Genomic DNA, 24,502 nt, shown 5'->3' with positions numbered 1-24,502 from the left:
CACCCAGCACCCCAGTCCAGAGCTGGTGAAGGACAAGAGGGTCTGAGTTGGCCAAAGCACCCTTGTACCTCATTCTCAACCCACACCTGCAGGTCTCTCTTTGTATTTGCTCATATGGCTCATGGCCTCTGGAGGGGAACAGGGAGGGAGTGGGCTGAAATGAGTCTGGCTTGAAAAGGCGTCAGTGGAATACTACGTGGCAATGAGAAAGAATGAAATATGGCCTTTTGTAGCAACGTGGATGGAACTGGAGAGTGTGATGCTAAGTGAAATACGCCATACAGAGAAAGACAGATACCATATGGTTTCACTCTTATGTGGATCCTGAGAAACTTAACAGAAACCCATGGGGGAGGGGAAGGGAAAAAAAAAAAAAAGAGGTTAGAGTGGGAGAGAGCCAAAGCATAAAAAACTGTTAAAAACTGAGAACAAACTGAGGGTTGATGGGGGGTGGGAGGGAGGGGAGGGTGGGTGATGGGTATTGAGGAGGGCACCTTTTGGGATGAGCACTGGGTGTTGTATGGAAACCAATTTGACAATAAACTTCATATATTAAAAAAAAAAAAAAGAAAAGGCGTCAGTAACATACCACCCCTCATATTTATTCTTCATTTTCATTCATATCTAAACGTTTTTTATTATATATTTTCTCTTGTAAGCCTCTTTAAGGCAAGAAGTGAAAACATGAAGCTTCACAGATCACATATACCAATTAAATGTATCATGTTAATGACATATGCACTTAAATATGGGTGATTCTGCCCTAAAGGCACATGTATACAAAGGGTATGCAGTGGCCAGGGCCAGCCCGAGGCAGTTTGGCTATTCGTCAAGTCATAGTTAGGTTCTCCTTCTTGAATCCCATAAATCAATACCAAACAAATTAACTTTCATTGAACAGGCAGTATACCTCACTAATCATTGCAGATATCACACTGCAGGAAGTCATCTGTTTACAGGGCTGTGTCTCCTACTCAGCTCTTAGCTTCTAGAAAGCAGAGACCAAGTCTTATTGTTCTTTACATTTATAGTACTCAGCCCACAACTGATGCATAATAAATGCACAAGGGATGAGTGAATAAGTGAGAATTTTTCAAATGGGGAGATTATTCAGAACAAATGAAGTATAGAATATCAGAATATTTTATGAGGAATGGCAGTTTAAGTTGTTATTACTTGTAGGTACTTTGAGAAACAGACTGTTCCCCTAACCAAATGCTACTGAGTAAGATCCTGCTTTAATGGATAGATAAACATGATTTCTCATTAGCATGCATAGCACTGAAGCCCAATTTTATGTTGTTGTTGTTTTTAAATAAATACACTTTATAAGTGTTTCCATGTACCTTTTCTCTCAAAAAGCTTATCATCTGACCTACAGTGTTCAATTTCTTAGCCGGCCCTGTTCTACTGACAATATAAAAGTTTCAACTGGGACTCTCCAAAATTATTACTAATTGTTAATGAAGATGAAGTTAGGTGGTTCTACCGGATTTATATTTGCCTGAAACAGTTTTATTTTTGGTGTCCCTATTGCGTCCATCTGAGACTACACATTCAGCAGCCTACAGTCTATGCCTGACTATACAAAAGACTCGAATGTTCACACACTATAATAAATAGTGAGTGTCAGTGAACTTGTTATGGTAAATGCTTAGGTAATTACTTTCTGCCTTAGTTAGGGGACGTATGGTGGCATAAGCTAAAATTATTCCATCTCGAGACAAACCCTGAGGTGGCTGTTAGAGTTAAATATAATTCATTTGCAGCATGTTTATTATAGTTAAATTTAACTAATTTAGGGCCTGCTGCTGGCCAACAGCTGAGGAGGAGGAAGTTTCAGCGTCCATGAGTTCCTCAGAAAGAAAAAATGAGGCTCCACGACTGAGCTTTCAGAACATGACGTAGGAGCTACTCCCACTCTGTCTCCGCTCTTCCTGTCCCCAGAGTTGGACGGCTTTGTTGCTCAAAGTGGTTAGTTAATGAGCTGTTCAGGCATTGAATTGTGTGGTGTGGCAACAGGAAATCTCAGCATTAAACTGGGGTTCTGTGCAGTTCTCTGTTTCTATTCAGAACTTCCTGAAGTTCCAGAAAGAACCCTTATATCCAGCATCATTGTGATAACAGATTTCTCTGTAGATTATTAGCCCCCTCCTTTCATTAACCACTTCCTCTCAGAGTCATAGGGCCAGTTTGGGTATTATTTCTCCCTAGGCCTTCCAACCTAAAAAAGTGTTTACTCTGGAAAAAAATAGAAAAGAAGGACTTCCTCAAAGAACCAAAAACATGTTTACAGAGGGTCATTTACCTTTTAAAAATGTTTCCATCAAAGGAACACTTTTTAGAGTAGAATTTGTGTCACGAGAGATCTCCAAAGCTAGATGGCTTACTCTACCAACGGCGGTGAGGGGACATGCACAGGAGAAACCACACGAGTGTGGAGAGGTGAACACCTATGAGCCTTCCACTTTTGTCCAAGAATTAAAGTTAAGACTCGCTGTAGGTGGGCTGTTCCCCTGAAGATAGGGACGGTGCCAGGAGAGGAAACAAAATTCCAATCATCGTGAGGAATGAGGATTTGAGGAAAACACTGTCCTAGTTTTCAACAAAAATATCATGTATCTACTTTGGAAACATGTGTGCTGTTCTGATCACTCAAGAGAAGGTGGCATTTGGAGAAACTCCAGAGAAGGATGAGTGGATGAACACAGGAGTCAGTAGGTGGCTATGTGAGAGTTAGGAAACGGCAGAGCCCCTTCAGTGGGAAGATAAGAGCACAAAGACAGCATCGAAGTATGTGGAGTCTCAGGCAGGTTCACTGGGGTCAGGACAGTCTCCTTCACCAGATCCAAAGTACAAAGCCAGCAGGGCAGACCACACTCACCCACACCCGCAGTCCCCAAGACTCCCCCCAGCACACCTGGCCCAGCCTCACTAACCGGTCACTCCAAATGTCACTATTAAGCGTATCAAGGCCAGGCTTTCTGATTCTCAGGCTGGCGTTCTTTCCACTGTGCACCACAATTGCTTTCCTTGGATCCAGACTCTTCTGAAAACTTCCCTCTTCCATTTTGATCAGATCAATTTTGGTCATGAGAATGATTTGTGACTTCAATGGGCAAACTATGATATAAAAAGTAAACTGTATAAGTTACATAATTTTGGGGGCAGTTAACTTTTCCCGAAGATTTAGTTTAGGCTATTAAAATTCAGGAAAACATAATATAGCTTCTCTGTACCTCCCCTACCCCCCCCCCTCCTTAAAAATAGCATCTGAAGTCTCAATGTAGCTGAGTCACTACTTGGTGTGATCCAGGGCTAGGTTGCAACTGGACCTGTCAGAATGAGGCCACAGTGATTCATGACAGAAACGAAGTTTGGTTGCCACTGACGACATGTGTTCCTTTCTGTTTTTGGAATTTGGCAACACCGTGTTTTGCCTTTGGAGTAGAAACACCTTTGCATGGTGATAGTAATGGGATGACACAAGCCACTGCCATGAATGCACCCTCTGTGCCCTCCCGCTGTGACATACAGAATCCCTAGCCAGTTAGGGCAAAACATGGGTAATTAGCATAACTAAAGACCTATGGAGACTATAACTGGGCAGGAAGTTTATCACATCTACCACTGCAGCTCAATACTAAGTCAGTCTACCAGCCAAGTGTTCCAGCACCTTCTTTGTGCCCCAAACTGTGCTTCCCATTGAGAAGAGACAAAATAGACTGAATAGATGTGTCCCTACCCTAAAGGAACTTGAGGAAACATAAACCAGTGACAGCAGCAGCTTGTACTTCCCATGTTGATTCTAACAATATATGTGTCTGCTTCAAACCAGCTTTGTACATTGAGGGCGAAAGCCTCATCTTGTACTCGTGCATGGTGCCTGGCATGAGGTCAGTCATGCTTGAGGAACTGAAGTGCACGGGTACTACCTATAGTACCTGCTTGCCTCCCTCTGTGCTCAGGACTCAGCACACCATTCCTCCATGCCCATCTCAGGACACAGATTTGGGCCCGTCCACCCTGGTGCAATGTCCAGAGGAGGGAGCGGAGAGACCTGTCAGTAAGGACACAGTTACAATGGCTTTATTTAAAAAAAAATTTTTTAACATTTATTCATTTTTTGAGAGTGGGAGAGACAGAGCATCAGCAGGGGAGGGACAGAGAGAGAGGAAGACACAGAATCAGAAGCAGGCTCCAGGCTCCAAGCTGTCAGCACAGAACCCAACGTGGGGCTCGAACTCACGGAGCGCGAGATCATGACCTGAGCTGAAGTCGGACGCTTAACTGACTGAGCCACCCAGGTGCCTCAACAATGGCTTTATTCTAAAAGTGGGACTTGGACAGTAAAGAATTCTGTGCTCTCCAACACTGGTGTAGAATTTAGCCAAATTTATGCTAACTGGACTTGTGCCAGCTCTTTTGAAGTGAGGGGCAGATATAATAATCGTGGGTGCTTTCCAAGAAATCAAGCTACTGCTTCGCTGCAGTGCTGACGATGCTGGTTTCAGATAACGTCAAATTTATGGAGAGTGTAGAGCAAAGCTTCCGAAATGGGGTGCCTTAGGACACAGATGTACACACACACAGGTGTGCCAACATCGTCATCTCCAGAGCTCTTTGGACACCTAGATATGCCTGCAGGATGGCATGGATTTATAGATGAATATAAATACAGACATAATGTGTATAATGTGTGTATACATTGCAGAAGACTAGAAGACTATACAAGATGTCAACTGCTTGTGTCTGGATGGTAGGATTATAGTATCCTTTAATTTTGCTTACATATTTATTTATCTTCATTTTTATATAATTTATATGAATTAACCATATAACTTTTTAAGTCAACCAAATGCTAACCAAAATGTTGAAGACTTGCCAAGTTTTTTGGCCCAGCCAAAGATTCATGTATATATTATATTCCAGCACTGACTTAGAAACTGTTTGTCCTCTTTTTTTTTTTTTTTTGTCATTTTAAAAATGACTATTTTCAGTTGGTGCATACTCTTCAAAAAAAAATAAAAGAAAGAAATGGGAAAGCCGGTGTCACAAATCAGAGAAATGTTGCATGTTGACAGATTCACACCACTTATTTTCTTTGTATCTACTGGCCCAAACTGGTAACAGCCCAAACTTTCTCCATTTGTAAATATTCTCCTAAAGGCCACTTCCTTTTGTGTTTGATATCTGGATTAAGAGAAGACCCCGATGGTCAGATGTTAGTTCCAATTGGCCCAACTACAGGGGACACTGATGCTTGGCCCCTGGAGGATGTTCAAATACCCTGAAGCAATAGGCTGGGAAATCTTGTTTCTATCCTCATCCTCCACTTATCGAGCAACTATAGACAAGGGGTACTGATTTGACTGTTATATTTTATGGCACGTGAAATTTATGAAATGTTTACAGTCATTCATACTTGTTTTGTTCAACAGTTCTGTGAATGCCCAATTTCTTTTTGCCTGGGCTCAGATTCTTAAGCAGGGGTTAGAAGCACGATATTTGCCTTTTTCTCACATTGGAATGCTTGTAACCTAAATAAGATCAATGTCGTTGTTCTTCTGGGAGAAGCACTATTTTAGCCCGTTTTCAACGTTATAAAGTATAAAATACTTCCATATTTGGAACTCTGACATTTTGTACTCAGGGAGATTTTTTAAAGATTGTCTGGTCCTGTTCCTTCATTATACAAATGAAAAAGTTAAGACCAACACAGTCAGAGGGAAATGTCCAAAGTCCCAAGAAGTGGGTAGTGGCAGGGCTAAGGCCAGAGCTTAGTTTTCTTTTTACTACTTCTATTCTGTACTTTTTACCTAATATTTCCCAATTATTATGGGTAACTAAAATATTTTCTAATCTGCATTTTTTTAGGGAGAAATGAAATAAAAAGCACAGTATCTGGCACAACATGGTCAATAAATATTTGGTGAAGAAGGTATGGATAAGCTTGCATATATTCACCTATTGAGTCAGTAAAAACTATAGCACGTTTGCAGACACAAACACATAGATTGGTATGTAGGTAGGTAGGTAGATGGGTGGATGAATAGATAGATGACATGTAGTGGGTAATAAGTAACTGGTAATGGCACGTGTGTTCTCAGCACAAGGATTTAGTCACCATGTGTCCCCAGTCTACATGGCTCTCTTGAAAGGAAGAGGTTCTGGAAAGGAATGACATGAGATTCTAGGAAACAGAGAAAATATACTCCTTTTCATTGAAAACCTAGCAGAATTGCTGAAGTCATAAAGCCATATGCAACCTGTGTGCATGTGTCTTGTTATCTGTATAATATTGTCTACAGTAACTGTTTAGTCACAAAATATGTCACCTGCCATTCCACTTGTACCACCTATAATGTTGAAGAGACCTATTAAATTAGGGTAAGTCATAGGGGAAGTGTAGTAAGAACATCACCCGGTAATTAAACAGTATATCTTGATTTTGGAGTTGTGCTTCCAAGTTTCGTTTATTTTACAAGAGTAACTTAGAAACGTTAGAAAGAGTAACTTAGAAAATTAGAAAACATTACAAGAAGAGCTAATCTTCACCAAAACAGAGTGAACAGTTTAGAGATAAAGAACACAATCACTTCTCGGCCTTTTGACTAAGATCAAGTGTAGTATCTGTTCTTATAAGTTTACAGATAAAGAACACAAACCAGGACAAATACATAAATACCCTACAGAAGAACATTGTTTTCCTCATGTTTTCCATTGGTTAACATATCCGGCAGGAAGTTAAATTTCATTTTCTTTTCTGTGTCACAGAACATGTTTTCTTAATCACCTTCTCCACATATTGAACAACATCTTGATGATAATTGTGGCATATGCTACATTGAAACTATGGCAAAAATCATCCTTTTTCTCCCACCTAAGGGAAATTTCGCTTTTTTTATTGAATGAAGAAGGCATTTAAAGTATAAATTAAAATAAAGTCTATTCAATTTGGTTAGGCTCATATAAAACTAATAAAAGCAGTCCAAACAACCTGACTGAAGTTTGCTACAGAAAAGTTTAATTAACACACTCCATTTAAGTATGTAGGAAGATTTTCTAAATGATACGTAAAGATGCTAGCCTCACTAATCAAGGAAAGTCACTTGAATGGAACATTAGTTGAATGAGGGGTGTCTATACTCGTCTATTATTGATGAGTTCTTTATTTGATTCGTCTTTTTCTCTCCTTCATTCTCCTATTAGGCCCTCATTAATTCAACTGGACTTTGTATTTGTTAAATACAAATGTAATATCATACACGTTAGGCCAGCTATATATCCAGAAATACGCATTTATATAATCTTCCATTTTTAAATCATGAGACTAACAGTATATTTTATTGCACATGAATCTGGTGTCCTAGTTTAGGATCTGCTTAAATTCTCAATAACATCCTCATAAAAGGATTCAGGGAGCACAGCTAGCCATAAGGACATTTATGGTGTCACATTAAGGTAGGATGTATGCCATGTGCCTTGTGATAATACATTAAATGATTCAAATAGGATTTTATACAAAGATCAAAGCAGTTTAGAAAATTGTAGATGGAGCCATATTTCTGCATGCAAAAGTCTCATTTTGTTTATATCTATTAAACTCTCCCAAACTTAATAGGACTTAGTCTGTGCTTTTATACTATATTAGTGAGAAAAAATCCTTATGGTCAACTTTCTGTGAATGTATGCTTCATCTTGCCTTGGTGGTAATGACTGCAAGATTCCCTCTCTCACCCTTGTATTGTCCCATGATATTTGCTGCTTCCTGAAGTCAATATAGACAGACTCGAGCCAACTTAAATGTTGTCTCAATATTTGCCTAGTACAAAGAAAATTCCATTTGAGAAATCCACAGAGCATAGTCATTCCTGGAACAACCAAGAGGTGGTTATTACTGTTGGAAAGAATTACTTTGCCCTGCTTTACTTTAACAGTGACCAAAATAGATCTTTAAAAATCTATCTCAAATTCAGAGGCATATGTATATTTAAAGTGCCCACACGTCGAGATTGTTGCTCATTAGTTTCATGAGCGGATATTCTTTTAGTTAAAAAAACATTTGAAATGCATAACCGAAGATGATTAATTTCATATAATTTATATTTGTGAATCAAAAGATACTCTTATCAAACCATGTATCTTTTTTTTTTTTTTTATGAACATGGTGCAAACGCTGATAATCAAAGTCACCATAACTAAAAAGGACTGGTCCGTAAGACAGTCGTAAAGTAGCTAACATTTGTGTTCAGCTTTCTTACATTTCCTTCTTCTAACTCTCTTTCAACAAGTTCTTTCTTCCCACCTTTGCCCCTTTACACCATAGTATCTGTTAAGAACTTGGCAATGGGCCAACATAATAAAATTCCATTAGCCAGACTTCTCTAACAACAGAGTAGTTAGGTGATATATTTCAAAGACTTTCTAACAATTAGAGCCACAGCAAAAAGACACAGGCAGGTGCCTTTGATAATCAGTCCATGTGTGTGTGAGGAAGTCCTGCAGGTGCTAGATGAATCCCTGTTAGGAATATTGGCCTGGCAACACTGCTTTGGGAAATTAACCTGGCTTCAGTGAGTAGGACAGAGAAGAGTAGGCACCCACCCCTGGAAGAGGGACAAGCAAGGGACTGTCGCCAAAGCCCAGGGTCATTGTTCCTTCTCCCGTGTGCTTGTGTATGATTGTGTATTCTTTTTTTTTTAATGTTTATTTATTTATTTGTTTTGAGAGAGAGATAGAGAGCAAGTTGGGGAGGGACAGAGAGCAGGAGACAGAGAATCCCAAGCAGGCTCTGCACTGTCAGCACAGAACCCAGTGTCGGGCTTGAACTCACAAACTGCAAGATCATGACCAGAGCCAAAAGCAAGAGTTGGACGCTTAACCGACTGAGCCATCAGGTGCCCTGAGTGTGTATATACATTTCTAACACTTCTGGTTTTGCTTTGCACTTGTTTGAAATGTCTACGTGTCTGTTTCATCCACTTGGTGGTGAAATTCCTGAAGGCAGGAATTCTATCTTGTGCCCAACACAAAAGAGGCACTTAGAAAATGGGTGTAGAATGAATGAGTGAATGAATCAGTCTGTCAAGCAAACAGTTCATTCAAGGGACACCAATGAGAATATGGGTTCAACTGATAATAATGAAAATTGCAAACAATGGATGGATGTGAAATACATAGAGGTAGAAGTAAGAAAAATAAGTGGTCGATGCCTCTAGGACTTGGGCTGAACAAAAGGGAGAACAAGAGTGGCAATGGGTTAAATGGGGAACTCTACAAGAGAAATTTCATGAGGGAAGTTGACAATATCCTTTCAGACAAGTTGAATAAAAATTGACAAACTGGGTATCAAAAATCTTTTCCTCAAAGAAACAGTCCCTAAGTGTGCCTCTGACACCTGTCTTACATACCCAACCCAATTTCTTGGAGATCTAAGATAGATTATTTACCAACAGAAAGAAACTATTTTGTAGATATGGTAGATGTATATGGTTTAAAGAATACTTCCATCAATTCTTTAAAAAAAATTTTAATGTTTATTTTTGAGAGAGAGAGATACAGAGCATGAGCTGGGAAGGTGCAGAAAGAGAGAGGGAGACACAGAATCCAAAGTAGGCTCCAGGCTCTGAGCTGTCAGCACAGAGCCCAAGGCAGGGCTCAAGCCCACATACCACAAGATCATGACCTGAGCCAAAGTCAGACAATCAACTGAGCCACCCAGGTGCCCCAAGAACACTTCCATCAATTCTTGAAGGTCACCATCCTTTGTAGACTTGGGGGCAGGTAAGGGATCTAGAAAAGCTGAGACTGATGCCTTGGGAAGGTTCTCACAACCCAATAGAAGCCCATCCTATAGTAAGGTAACTGCTGGCAGGGGTCAGCCACCTAGGACTTATGTCCTTTAAAGGTACTAAATCCACATCAGAGAAGACACTTATACTTACAATCTATGCTATAGATTGTGTACCCTGAGCCACCACTGGAGATAGCCTCTTAATATCTAAATAAATAATGTTCGAGGGAGGAGATTCACCTCATTTCATACCCAGCCATCCTTTAGTAGCTCGAGGGCTTCTTGGGCACTGTTTCTGCTGTCTGATAGCCTCTGGAGCTCCAAACATGTCTCATTCCTACATCCTCTAGAAATGCCAAAGAAGGGTCTACCTTAGCTAGGTGATATGTAAGCTAGGAGGAATGTATCCTGATATGTGCACATTAAAGTCTGTGAATTACAAAGAGGATATTTTAAATAATTCATTTTCAGTTTTCAGCCCCTCATTCCTCAAAGTTTTAGAGTGAGCCCTCTAAATTTCCCAAGGACTCCCCTGAAAGTTCTAGCAGAGGACAGGATGCAAAGGTATCTGCTGTGTGTTTTCTTGAATTTTGTCCATTGTCTCTCTGATATCCTAATGAATTAGCCTGCAATCTTGTCTTGACCCAAAAGTGGTGCCCCTTGGATCAGAAGGAATGTCTAAAACACATTGATCTGTGGTTGGAATAGTAAACTAAGCTCCAGAAACATCCTGCCAGAGGCCTGTCCTTAGGAAATTGTCTCAGATTTTCTTGCTGGTGAAGGATGATATGCTGCACCTGACCTTCTGTTGAAAGCCAGAAAACAAAGAGGAGAAAGCAAGCCTTTTACTTTCTAACATTTCCTTCAGGCTATACTTTCTTAGGGTTGATACCCTCTATATCTTTAGAGACCATATCTGCAAGACATTAAAACTAGGTCCTCAAAATGAGTGATCACCAGCCTCTGGTTATAACCAAATATGCCCTCAGGTCGCAAGCCTTCTCTTACCCTTTCCTTTAAAATCCAAACAAAAATATTCAGCTGTATGCAACCATCATGCCCTGTGGAGTTTCTGCAGATCTCATGGGGATAATCATGCCCTCCTCTAGCTCTTGTTTCTGGCTCTTTTCTCCAGCACCCCTACGGTCTTGGCAACACTCCACAGGTTGTTGGCTTCATGACATTGATCACTGCACCTCCTTTTAAGTCCTCAGGATACCCTAAGTGATGCAGTGACTTATAAGAGATTGGAAATAATGGAGATGAAACTAAAACTGAATTTCTGCATCACAGTTGTGACAGTCAATCAGTGATTTGTCACCACAATGAATCACTTACTGGCCATCTCTTGTCTTGTTTCTGGAGTAACACCAGGAAGCAGCTGTCTCTTTAGAGGAAATTTATTATTTCCTGGCTTCTCCCTAGTGCCTGCTCTTTCCTAAACTCCCATCTCTTTGGCCTGACCCAAGGAAGCTTCCACAAATCGGTTTCTTTCATTACAACCCCTTATGTGGATATCCTTTTACTTAACTACTAGAGTGGTTTAGCTTCCTCTGTTTCATCTTCCCTGTTCTTGATGATGATAATAATAATAATAATATGAATAATAATAAGTTGATTAAAGTGTTTTCCCAAACTACAGTCTTCTTCTCCCTCTGTAGCAGAATTTTATCTTTAAACCCAATGTGGAAATAGCTGCATCTGGGTGTAAGTTAACAGCAATTGTATCTTTCTGCTACTTAATGAAATTTTGATTTCAACCAAGTCCAGTGGCTACCATTACAGTGTAGCTCAGATGCTGAGACTGAGTGAGGTCATGAGAAACAGCTGCATGGTCAGCACACTTGCGTGCTCTTGGACATGGCGTAAATGTAGGCAAAGTTGTATTTCAGTCCACAACCTTGAGAAAAGGTGCCCTTCCAACAGGAAGACTCATAACCAGGCAAACAAGACTGTAATTCTAATGGTAAAAGTAGCCATGGGTTATGTAGTCATCCAAACCACTAGCAGGTCCAGTTATCCCCCACCATTGTTTATCCACAGTGTCACAGAGAGAAGGATTTAGGGTAGATATCTCTATCAACAATAGAGGTAAGACCTAATGAAAGTGGTAAATGAGAATTATGGTAAACCAGAGTTAAAAACCAAAGCAGTACTCCCTGTATTTCTCACATAGCTACTCTCTGGTTCATTTCCCTGTCCCGTCTTTCTGCCATCATCACCACAGACAGCTGGTGTGGAAGATGATTGATTGTTGTCTTTTTATTATACTTCTTCTAGAAAATTCAGCAGGTACTCATAGATCCGCCTGAAACTAATGTAACATTGTATTAACTATACTTCAGTTTAAAAAGAACCAAAACCAAACAAACAAAAAAAAAAAAACTGCCCTAAGGAATTTATTTGAGAAGAATTCAAAGAGTTCTGCATTATTATTTATAAGAAAATTTGGGAACAACCTGTATGTTACCCACGGAGAAACAAATCAATTCTGCTTTCCTCATCTGAACACAAAGAACTATTTTGCACATATTCAACACTGTGTTACTTTAAATAATTGTTAGAGACATTGAACAAAAGGTTCACAATATAGTAGGTTTAAAGGTAAAGAGTAGGCTAGGTGTTGTAATTCTACTTTTATGTGGATTGATGTATCCGTAAGGGAGAGCACGACAAGCACACGTGTCACAGTGGCCAGTCCAGCTCACAGGACTACAGGGGATTTTTACTTTCTTCTTCATACTTTTCCATGTTCCCCAAGTTCTTGCCAATGACTATTTCGCCTATACACCAAGAGGGGGAAACGTTTAAAGAAGAAAAAGAAGAAAACCGCATAACTTTACAGCCACTTATCGAGCATTTTAACAATAATCCTCAAGATATACAAGCCCTTTCTTCCCCCTCTGACTCTGACTGATTCATCCCCTAACAAACTGCTGACTGTTTTCTCAAGAGAGCAGAGGAATAAAATAGGCTCTGACTGGCGCCTGTATTAAAGTCTTTCCAGCTCCCTTACAGCTGCTGCCTCTTCCGTCCTCTTCCTCCTCTGGTGCCTTTTCCTGAGTCTGGCTACACTTGGCCAATGGTTGAAGTCATTCTTTCATAAATAATTTGTGCAGTGATTTGGAGCTTTCTGACGACAATCTACAGTTTGTTCCAATAAACTGATGCAATAGAGAGAATTTGGGCTGCTCTGTGACAGACATCATGCAGTTGGGTTGATTCTCTGCCCTGGTCAGAATGTGGGTTTGGTTCTGCTGAACTTCTGATCCTACCTCAATTTATGTGGTGTTTTTATTTTCAGTGAACTCAGTGGCCAAATGCCCCAAAGAGGCGAGGTGAGTTATATAGCACGGCACCTTGATGGAATATTACATAGTTGTTAAAAATTACAAAGACTGGGTTGCAACATCAAAAAAGTGTTAAAAAATGTAAAATAGGAAACAAATCAATACCTATATGTGGTTACGACAATGTAAAAGTATATACTTGTATTTTGAAAGGGATAGAGGAAACATGAGGAAATGAAAATAATTAATTTGATGGCAGATGATAGAAATTTTTAAAATTCAGCAATGTGTGTTTACTGGGCACCCACCATATGCCTGACACCATGCTAGCCATGTCTATTTTTATTTTAATATTTACTTATTTTGAGACAGAGAGAGCAGGGGAGGGGCAGAGAGAGAGAGAGAATCCCAAGCAGACTAAGCACTGTCAGCGCAGAGCCCGATGCGAGGTTCGAACCCATGAACCGTGAGATCTTGACCTGAACTGAAATCACGAGTCAGACACTCAACTGACTGAGCCACCCAGATGTCCTGTCCTGTCTATTGTTAAAATTTAGTTCTATAATATTTAATAATATAATATGGTATAATATAATATATAATATAATATAATATAATATAATATAATATAAGTATAGTATAATAATATAATATAATATAATATAATATAATATAATATAATATATTAATGTAATGCAGTTTCTAAAGAAATGTAAAGTAGTGTGGTGGAATTCATCTTTGTAGATGTTACTGTGGGCACTATTGATTGCATAAAGGGTACCCTTAATATACCATTCTTTTCCACACTGGATCCAGGAAAAGCTTATGCTGCTGGACTATAATATATCTGTTGAGTCCTCAGGGAGCCAGATATGGCCTTTCTCCCATCTGCTGCATGTTATTCTTTCACACACACACTCAGCGGATGGGTGCCAGGTTCTGTTCAGGTGTGGGCAATACACAGGGACCAAGACAACAGGGCTCTGTCCTCAAGGGGCTTCTGGGCTATTGGGAAGGACAGGAAATAAGTTCATTGGCAGTGTGATTTCAAGTAGTGATATGTACAGTGAATGACAGTAGAGTACAGAGACAGTGAAGCAGAAAGCAGTAGCTTATTTTCAGGAGAGTCAGGGAAGATCCCCCTGAGAAAACAGGGAAGTGAAAGAGCAGCCAGGCAAAGTCTGGAGGAGGTGGAGGGAAAAGGTTAGGGAAAGGCCCTGAGACAGGAACTAGGTTGGTATGTTTGTGAGATGCAGTGAGTCAGAGAAGCTGGTGAGCCTGGGAACTCTGTGAGCCACAACATGGAAACTTTTCTAAGTATGATGGCAAGTTTTAAGGAGTGTTAGCATGGTTTCTACTTGGGTAGAGAATGGACTGTCAGGTGGAGGAGAAACAGAGGACGAGCTGCTGGTGGGTTAGCAGTCCAGATGAAAGGTGAAGGAAGTTTGGCATGGGAGGCTGGCATAGGCATGGAGGGAAGGCCTGTTATGAAGGCAGAGCACATGGGACACGAGGAAGAGTCAGGACACAAGGATGTCTCCTAGGTTTAGGATTGAGTCACCAGGTGAATGGTGATGATGTGCTAGGAGGGAGGAACAGTAGGGTCTGTTATTTTTTTTTTTTATGTTTATATATTTTTGACAGAGAGAGAGAGAGAGAGCGAGCGCACAAGCAGGGGAGGGGCAGAGAGAGAGGAAGACATAGAATCCAAAGCAGGCTCCAGGCTCTGAGCTATCAGCAGAGAGCCTGACGTGGCGCTTGAACCCACAAACCATGAGATCATGACCTGAGCTGAAGTCGGACACTTAACCAACTGAGCCACCCAGGCACCCCAATTTCTGTTATTTCCTAGTGAAAAGATTACTTAGATCTGATCTAGGTCAGTCTGGAATATGCTGCTAATTCCCAGAGTTCTATGGCTGTATCTTCAAGGGTAGGAAAAGGGTTTCATGGACCAATGGAGAGACTTCCAGCTTAGGAGCCCAGAAACCTGAGTTTGGTCTGCCTCTGCTATAAAACAGAAGTTTCATCTAGGACACATCATTTCACTTCTCAGAATTACAGTTTTCTGTATATCTGCCTTTCAGAGTTTTGTAAACTAAAGTCCGATACAGATACATAATGGTGTCATTCTTGTTACCTACACACTTGTATATATTAGCATTCCTGTTTAGAATCATGACCCAGAGCATGCATGAAAGCACAGGTCAACAGAGGATTGCCCCTGATTTGCTGACTCTTAAAAAAGCCCACTGATTCACCCCTGGCCTGTCGCCCAGCACCTGCTGCACCCCCATCACATGCAAACACTGTGCACTCGTCCTCAAAACAAATGACTTAGCAAGATCCGCTTCAAGAGTGAAACAAAAGCATATTCTAATGTATCCCTGAGTAAAAAATTAAATTTGCATTCTGTTCTCTGAGGACTCTTGCTAACTGAGGTAGTTGGTTGCTTTTCATTCTCACGACCCACCTGTGTTTGTTTCCAAGGGCCATTTCCAGGAGCCTTACCCTAGATTAAGCCAGCCATATAAATGAGAAGCCACAACAAGAAGCTGACTTCTCCCCTCCAAGCACTGCTTAATGGTCCTAATCAGCAAACTACTTTCTCCCTCTTAAGTAGCATCTTGAGAAGTCCCAGTACCTGTCACTTCAAGATGGCATCTTCTACAGTGAATGGAGAGGTGGAATAGGTTTTGAAAGGACAATTGAGGGAGCTAATCTAAACCATTAGGAGTTTTCTTGCTAACAGGAGCCTGATTCTATTACGTCTGTTAAAGGCTCTAATAATAAGACAGGTTTCTTGGGGCACCTGGGTGGCTCAGTCAGTTAGGCGTCTGACTCTTGATTTTGGTTCAGGTCATGGTCTCATCATTCATGGGATTGAGCCCTTCACTGGGCTCCACACTGTGCAGAGCCTGCTTGGGAGTCTCTCTCTCCCATCTCTCTCTCTCTCTGCCCCTCCCCCCCCCCTCAAGTAAATAAAAACTTTAAAACAAGAAAGACAGGTTTCTTTGACTCCTAGTATTCTGTTTAAACTTAGCTCTAAAGTCACTCGAATTGCACGCTCACCAGCTAGGGGGGAAATGTTAAGCAAATAAAAAAAAAGTAAGCAGAGCCAGAGAACAATTTCCTTTTATAATTTCTCTTCTTGAAGTGTTGAAACTCAGAATCCTTCACCTGAAACACTGTGGGGTTCACGGAGACTGATGACGGTGAGGAGCTCAATTCAAATGACATTAAGTGTGCGCAGAAGCATGGGGGACAGTCCTTGGAGGTCAGGAGCTGGCTAGCTCAGGAGGCACCTCACAGCCAGCTGAGGACAAAGGCAGAGCCATCCAGAATGTGGGCTGAAAGCAAAGGGGAAATGATTCTATTGTTTGGGGACAAAACCAATCAATAGTTTTTTTTTCACTTCTGCCATTTCAAGGAAAGTTTTTTTTCCTCGTATATGTAATTGCTTTTGCATAAAAGATTCATTATTTGTGAGCCAGGTACAGAAGCTGAGTTCCCCCTCGGTTTCCTGTGAGCCTCTCCGGTTCTGTGCCCCAGACCGTAGTATTGAACTGATATGGATTTATACACCCAACAGCTGGCTTCAGAACTTTCTGTCCAACCTTTCCAAGCAGCCCAGATTGTAAAACTAGAGGTAAACAGGCAGGCCTGTTTGAGACATCCTGAAAGCCACTATTGTAACAGGGTAGCTTTAATCTGGAGGTAGCTGACCTTGATGTGTGAGTACTGCGTGAAGAATGACATTTCCAGTAGCCTGACTCTCCCGTACAGAAAGCAGGGAGAATTTAGTTTGGGGGAGCGATTTAAGCTGGAGAGACTCTCTGGACTGGAAAGGGCATTTTAGATTCTGCCTGTCGTGAATGAAGCATCAGAGAGTTCGGTTATGGCACACATGAGGATGAGAGGAGCTCACGGACTGGCCTCTCTAGGTCATGCTTGGGATCACCATGAGGTCATGTTCAAAGGCTTCCCAGGTGAGGCTTATCGTGGGTCTCTTATATCCTGTAGAAGTCTCATTGCCTTGACAGTATTTTCCCATATTTTCAGGTGTGAAAACCTTCTTCAGTTTTCTTAAGAATAGAGAAGCATAGAGACTATATTTTTAAATGCTATTAACTAGATTTAAGAACTTTAGAATACACTTCCTATGGCACCACTCAGTACATATTAAGATCACTTTCTACGAGCTCAGGACTCCCCTGGAAAATGGTGAAAATGACACCTGAGCTGAATTTATAGCATCTGGAAGCCTGCCTAAGGAAGACTGGGAGGAACAGGGAGGTTATTCTGTTTGTCTTATGTCACCGAGCATAGCTCCTAGGCTGTCGTGGATGCTCAGAAGATGTCCACAGAAATTAGGCAAGTTTCATATTGTTGATGATAACAGGCTTTGTTTCCATGAACCTTTTATGCTGTTGAAAATTGATCTCAGCTTCATCTTTTAAAATAATAACCAGCCATTGGTATGCCCTTTGGCAAGCCATGTAAACTCTTTTGGCCTCAAGTTTTTTTCTTCTTTCCATTGAAAGCTTAGCTAAACACTCTTCACCACACCCCGAGCTGGGCACTGAAGTCTTGTTCAGAATCTACCTTGATAATTAGATTTTTTTTAAACCTTAGATGGAAGTAAAATAGATATGCAGAAGCTAGCAGGCTTAAAAAAATATAATGCTTAATGGTTAGAAAGTTTAATCTGTTTACTGCTAACCATCAGTAGGCAGGGGAATGCTAAATTATATATAACGTAATCCCCAAAATCTACTGTAATGGATGCTAATGTGAAAATGTATGTATACCAATATGTTGAGTTTATGCCGTATGAACATGTGGGGTGGGATGTGTCTGTGGCTATTTTGCATTCTTGCCTTGTATGATGGTCCAGTTGTTTAAACATGTCATAAACACCAAGTCAGTGGTACTGTCACCAGGTCTACCAATTGCTACCAACCATGCCAGGTTTCACGGGGATGAAGCTCTTTATTCTACCTTCCCCGATTTTTTGCCACCTGCAGAGGATCCTTATAAATTCAGGTTAATCAATACTGTATTTCCTGTTTCCCATCCAGAGTTTATTTTATACCCTGGATCAGAGAATTCATATTTCATCTACTTTGCAAAATAAATATTAATAATAACAATGTTATTAATGTGTTCTTTGGACACGATACCATCCTATGAGTTTACTTTTACATATATCAGATCCAGTCTGGCATTCGTCTTTATGTTCTCAGGATAAATCGTTTTCGGCTTAAACAGCCACAGAAGCAGCTGTCAACTGTTGTCAGCTGGAACCGATGAAAGAGAAAAATGCAGCATCTGAAGAGCAACTTGCAAGATGGTCTAAATATTTTATTTTCATTTTGGAAGACCCTCTCCAGATTTACCCCTTCACCACTAATCTTAGAGCAGCCTGATGACTTATGGGGAATCCATCGTTTGGCTGTTACAGAGAGTAACAGATGAATGACTGCTTCCCGACACAGGGCTGTTTAGCAGGATATTAATGGGCAGGGTGGCTAATCTGTTCACATTGTTCCTGCAGAAGTTTTGCAGTGCTTTGGGGAATCATTTATCCTCAGCAGTTGCAAGATAGCCTGTTTTCAAGTAAACCTAGGATAAAGACCTAGTTATTTATTGCTGTGTAACAAACTGCCCCAAAACTTTGTGGCACTGACTGTATTAAGTGCACAAATCCTTGTCTCTGTGCTGCAATCCTTTGAAGGTTCAAAGACTAGGAGTGGCTTGATGGCAGGGTGGAATCCTCAAGACTGGCAGCAGGCCTTGGCTAGGACTTGATGGGATTTGGGCTGGAGAACACCTGGCCCTCTCCACATGGCCTGAGCTTCCTCATCATTGTCATCTCTGGACCTTTAAACTCCTTATATATGGTAGCTGTTTTTGTGACCTAGCCTCAGAAGTCACATAGGCTCACTTCTGCTGGCCTCTGTTAGTGGAAACGGTCATAGAATCCATTTGTTTCCAAGAGGAGAGAACACAGCTTGCACCTCTCAAAGAAAGAACTATCAAGGTCACATTGGAGGAAGCACATGTAGCATGGACGATATCATTGCTGCCACCTTTGAGAAAATGATGGTGCTATATTCCGTGCACAGATTTCTGTAAAAAATGAATAATGGAGTTCTCTGGCTAAAATGTGTTTATAGAATGTGACTAATCCTGGAGTTCTTATTGCAGATGCTAAGATCAGTGTTGGTGGGCCTGGTTCTAGAACAGTAGCTCTGAGTGCTCAGTTAACAATAGATACCCAACACATGTATTTTCTAGATACTTAAAACTTAAAATTGAGCCAAAAGAGCAACTGCCACTCTGAACAATTAGGTCATGACAACTAGGTTCGCTTCTTGCTTGAATAACCCTGATGTTATAGTGCTTGGAGTGTGTAGGAAAAATAAATTCCTTCTAATAAAAATTGCTTGGGATTTGATATTCATTTAAGTGAGAAGTTTATTAAATAATTGAGTTCTCTGAAGAAATATTTGGTCTTCTTGATCTATGTAGCCATAATAAATAAAATCAGATAAGAGGCCGAGTGTGAAGGTGCAGAATAGACTGTCAATTAGATGTACATACGTGTCTCTCTTCCTATTGTAAAGAGGACTGTCAACCTGTGTGGTGCTTATGAATTCTCCTTTAATGAAAGAAGAGAATGGGAAATGCCATGTAAGTTTTTATACTTTTTAATTTCTTGTTTCAATTCTGTTCTTTGCTCTGGAGCAATTTCCTCCCTTCATTCTCATGAAAAGTAAGGTAAAGACGTCACTCTTACTCAAAAGCTGTGTAACTGTGTAGTCATCACTGGGGTTTGTGTGCCCCCGCAGTCGTCACTGGCATTTGTGTGCCCTGAGCCATTTTGGTGAGCATAGATCCCAAAAATAATCAAAAGCTTTTAGATCCCAGGGTGCTCTAAGAACCGTGCTAAGAATGTATCGTGCATTACCACAGCAAACCAGGAGCTGAGCTCCTGGTTGGTGTGCTGGGATTCCCAGGGAAATGTGAATTCACCACTGAACTAGCTAGCACTCACGCCCTGGAGCTAAGTGATGGCAGTGTCTGAAATCTGGGGGAAGCAAGGCTACTATACTCCCTGTGTGCAGTGCACTGAGTCACAACTTACATTGTTTTATTTGGTCTTCACAATCATCCATGAAGGTAGTGGCTTTTCTAATTTTACCGATGAGGAAATTGAAATTCTTGGAGAATGAGTAATTTGCAGAAGGTTGCAGTGTATGTTAGTAATAGAGCCAGCCTCTTCAGCTACTTTCAGTGGTTTATACAGGTTAAATTAGAATCATTCCTTCCTTTCTTAGAAAAATAAACCTACTAGAAAACTCAGAAGCCATAAAGGAAAAGAGCGATGAATTTATCCACATAAAAATGTAAAACTTCTCAACAAGTGGATCAAGAACATATAACAAGAGGATGGGTGGGGAGGGAGAATTGACACACCGTGATAAAAGACCACTTTTCTTAATGTAAGAAAGAGCCCTTGTCAGTCAGTGAGAGTAAGAAATACAGACTGCTAGTAAACATAGGAAAGTGTGCTCAGCCTCACTCATGGTTGGAGAAATATACAAATTAATAATTATGACTAACACTTTTTCAGTAGTTAGATTGGTAAAGATCCTAAAATTTGATAATACTCAGTGCTGTCAAATGTATTGAATAACAGGTTCTATCCATCTACATTATTTGTGGAAGTACAGATACGTATAATTCTTCTGGAAGGCAGTTTTCATGATAAGTACCAGTATTGAAAATACACTCAGTCTTTAACCCAGAATTTACTCATCCCATAAATATCTTAATAGTGGTATTTAAAGATGTGTGGGCCAGTATGTTCATTGCACTGCTTGATATAATGACCAAAACTGTTCCTCAATTGAAGACTGAGTAAATAAATTTTAGAATGTTCATACTACAGAACACTAGTTGTTATTATAAACAATTATATCCAACAATAAGAAAAGATGAATAAGACATGTTGAAACAGCATTGTATGGGAGATTTCATTTTCTGTTTTTTGTGCATAGATAATATCTAAAAAGACACGAAGGAGATTGTTAACAATCGTTACCTCCACAGCAGGGGACTAGAATTGGGGATATCTTTATCTCTTCAGTTCATACCACCTTCTGTATAATTCAGAATTTTTACTATTAGCATATATTATTTTTATGATAAAACAATAATTTTTAAAAATCCAGTATGGAAGACATTCATTTATTAGGCCCTATTTGCAAGATGCAGCCCATATAAGTGGATCATCCTGGATTGACAGATAAAACTTACCCAACCATAGAGAACAGATATCAATGATTTAATAAACAAAAGGTAATAAAAATTTCAGCAAAACCAACTAGACTCTCTTGGGAACAAGTCTCTCCGGCTAGATGCTTTTTCAGTTTAGCAGAAATAGGAAAAAATAATTTTGGGGAAAGCACAGCTTCTGAGATGTCATCCAATTTCATGTATTTTAATGCCTTTTCTCCTGTTTACCAAAGTAACACGTTCATTGTCAGAATTTGGAAAATACCAAGAAACTCAAAGAAAACAAATTAAAACCTCACTAGGGCTTTATTTTTAATGGGCTGTAAAGGTAGACACAGATGACTATGTGATTATGTCTAAGCAGAAAGAGATGTATGGGTGAAATGACCAATTACAATGAGTTTTGAAATTTCTTTTGAACTGCATTGTATGAGAGGTAAAGGAAAGACTGAGGGGTAGAGAATAGGAGGCTGTCTGAGAGTCTCAGAGAACTAAAAGCCTTCTTTGATTTCCAGCCAAGATAAGTTCACATCTGCCACTGAAGGGAATCCTAACCCAGCATGGCAGAAAACTATAGAGATGAAAAGACATCTAACTCCGTTGCACAAATGAGAAATTTGGGTCCAGTTTATTCAGTAAATTTAAAAATATTTATCAAGTACACAATGCAGTGCTCTTTCCACTTCGTGATAAGTGAGGCAAGAATATTTTCTGAGGACTCTGCTCATTATCCATTTGAGAAATAAGTATGACTTTGAATAAACAAAGACAAAATGATGAGATACCACTAAAGTTGATGACTCGCCTTCGAAGTGGTTTCAGGTCATCCTTTTAATACTGTGCTCACACCCAACCTGTTTTACATTCATTTGCAGACTTCAAATATCTAATTTCAGGGTGAGGTTTAGCTGAGTGACATTAGAGCCCCCTGAACCTTCTCTGGTTTGGTGTGAAAAGTGAGAAGTCTGAAACGAATATCAAGCTACATCTTCAACTTAAAAGCAGCAGTTATTTATTTTTAATTAAAAAAAAATCACCCAATATAATTTGAATCTTAACAATAGGTTTGTGTCATGCTCTTTAGTTAAAACTCTGGATGTAGAAAGCTGGCTTTGAGAGAGTTGAATTAAAGTAGAGACCAGAGGTTAAAGCCAAATAATGATGCCTGGTTCTTGCTACCCATGATATGGAGGAACAAGGGAAAAAAGAAATAAACACTGTGGCCAAGAATACTTTAGAACTATCTTACTTACAAGAAGGAAAGCTTCAGGAGCTTAGGAAACCCCTCTGACATGAGGCCTTGTGAAGTTTCCCCACTGGGCCTGTGGGTTACATGAGTCATTAGTACTAGGATCTTTCAGAAACACCCCCCCATCCTTGGTCATTAAGGAGGGCACTTGTTGGGATGAGCACTGGGTGTTATAAGTAAGTGATGAATCACCGAGTTCTATTCCTGAACCAATACTACATGATATGTTAACTAACTTGAATTTAAAGAAATTAAAAAAATATACATCTATAACCTCTTCCAACAAAATGAATAATGGGAAAAAAATAAAAACAATGAATAAAAATCATATTTACTTTAAATCATTTTAAAAAGTTCATAAGGAAGAGAAAATACATTTATAGTACTGTATTGTACTTGTTAAAACATTTGTATGTAAATGGACTCATGTAGTTCAAACCTATGTTGTTCAAGAGTTAGCTGTAATTCAAAAATTAAATTGCTTAAAAATTATTTTTAGTGAGCTCAACTTTTAATTTTTGCTTGATATGAGAAAATAACTTTTAAATAACTGCTAGATATTCATTTGGATATTGTCAACATTTTTTTTTCTTTTCAGCACTTGATGTAATAGATTGAATAACTTTTATAGAATTCAATATCACAAACTGTTAAACAAACAAGCAAACAAAAGGAATATCCCCCATTCTAAATAGAATTTGGACAGTTCATCAGCAGGCTCACCAGGCCACCAGGAGCCTCAGATCACCCCTGCCTGGTTGCTGGGGCTGACCCACACAGAGTGAAGCCACTTGATCAGAGTATCCATCAGTAGAGATTGGCCAGTCTAATGTTTTGGTAACAAATAACCTGAAGGTCTCTGCCACATAACCCGACAAAAGCATATTTCTTACACTGAGAGCTGGGATTTCCCCTCTGGGCCGCTACTGGGACAGCCAGGGAGGGAAGAATGGGCATGATTGCCAGCTTGGCTCACCCCACCTGCTCAGATTTTTACAGGGCCCTCTCAACTGCAAGGAGCAGACAGAGGAAGTCCCCCATGTGCCTCCAAAGAAAGAAGTGATTGATAGGTGAACAAGGAGTCTTTTCCACAAGGAGAATTCAAAGGCACTGGCATTCACACCCCTGTTGTGCTTTTCAATTACTCTAACTGCCCAGAAGGACCATGTACCAAAGTAGACTGCAGTTTTATACGGTCTTTGAGATGCTTCTAGGGCCTTGTACAAGTGCACCCGTTAGCAACAGCATTAATGGGTGGCATTGAAGAAGGTAGGGTTACTTCCCCTAAGTGAGTCTGCTACCAGGATTCCTTGAGACTCCCCTGTGCCCCTCTCTTGGTCTCTGTCAGTAGCTTCCTCACTGGTCTCCTATCCCATTCCCTCGCCTTGAAATCTACTGAACTAAAGCATGCTTGATTCATCTTTAGAAAGCTCAGCTTTGATTATATCACCCCCTCACAGAGGTATTTGGTGGTTTACCATTGTCTATGGTTTTGCTACTGAAACTAGTCCATGGGCCAGCGGCATTCCCTGGGGTCTTGTTAAAACACAGAGTCTCAGGCCCCACTCTAGACCTACTGAATCAGAATCCGCGTCTTAACAAGATCCAGGGATTCATGTGCACATTCAACTTTGAAAAGCACTTATCTGGGGCACCTGGGTCAGTTAAGCATCTGACACTTGATTTCAGCTCAGGTTATCATCTCACAGTTCATGGGTTTGAGCCCTGCATTGGGGTCCATGCTGACAGTGCAGACGCTGCTTGGGATTCTCTCTCTTCATTTCTTGCTGCCCCTCTCCCGCTCGTGTGTGTGTGTGCGTGCGCATGCTCTCTAAGTAAATGAATAAACATTTTAAAAAATAA

The 24,502-nt window shown here is 40.3% G+C and overlaps 1 protein-coding gene and 1 non-coding gene across 10 annotated transcripts in view; both read left to right on the top strand.

Moving 5' to 3' along the window:
- The window catches only part of FARS2 (phenylalanyl-tRNA synthetase 2, mitochondrial), a 533,637-nt gene that overhangs the window by 433,002 nt on the left and 76,133 nt on the right, over window positions 1-24,502 (top strand). The window lies entirely within an intron of this gene.
- Window positions 6,595-6,785, top strand: LOC125908506 (U2 spliceosomal RNA). The gene has a single exon (XR_007453388.1). It is a non-coding gene; the product is annotated as a U2 spliceosomal RNA (small nuclear RNA).

This window comes from Panthera uncia, assembly GCF_023721935.1.
Source record: "Panthera uncia isolate 11264 chromosome B2 unlocalized genomic scaffold, Puncia_PCG_1.0 HiC_scaffold_25, whole genome shotgun sequence".
Classification (NCBI taxonomy): Eukaryota; Metazoa; Chordata; class Mammalia; order Carnivora; family Felidae; genus Panthera; species Panthera uncia.
The sequence above is the reverse complement of the archived record's forward strand: the minus strand, read 5'-3'. Positions and strand labels throughout refer to the sequence as shown.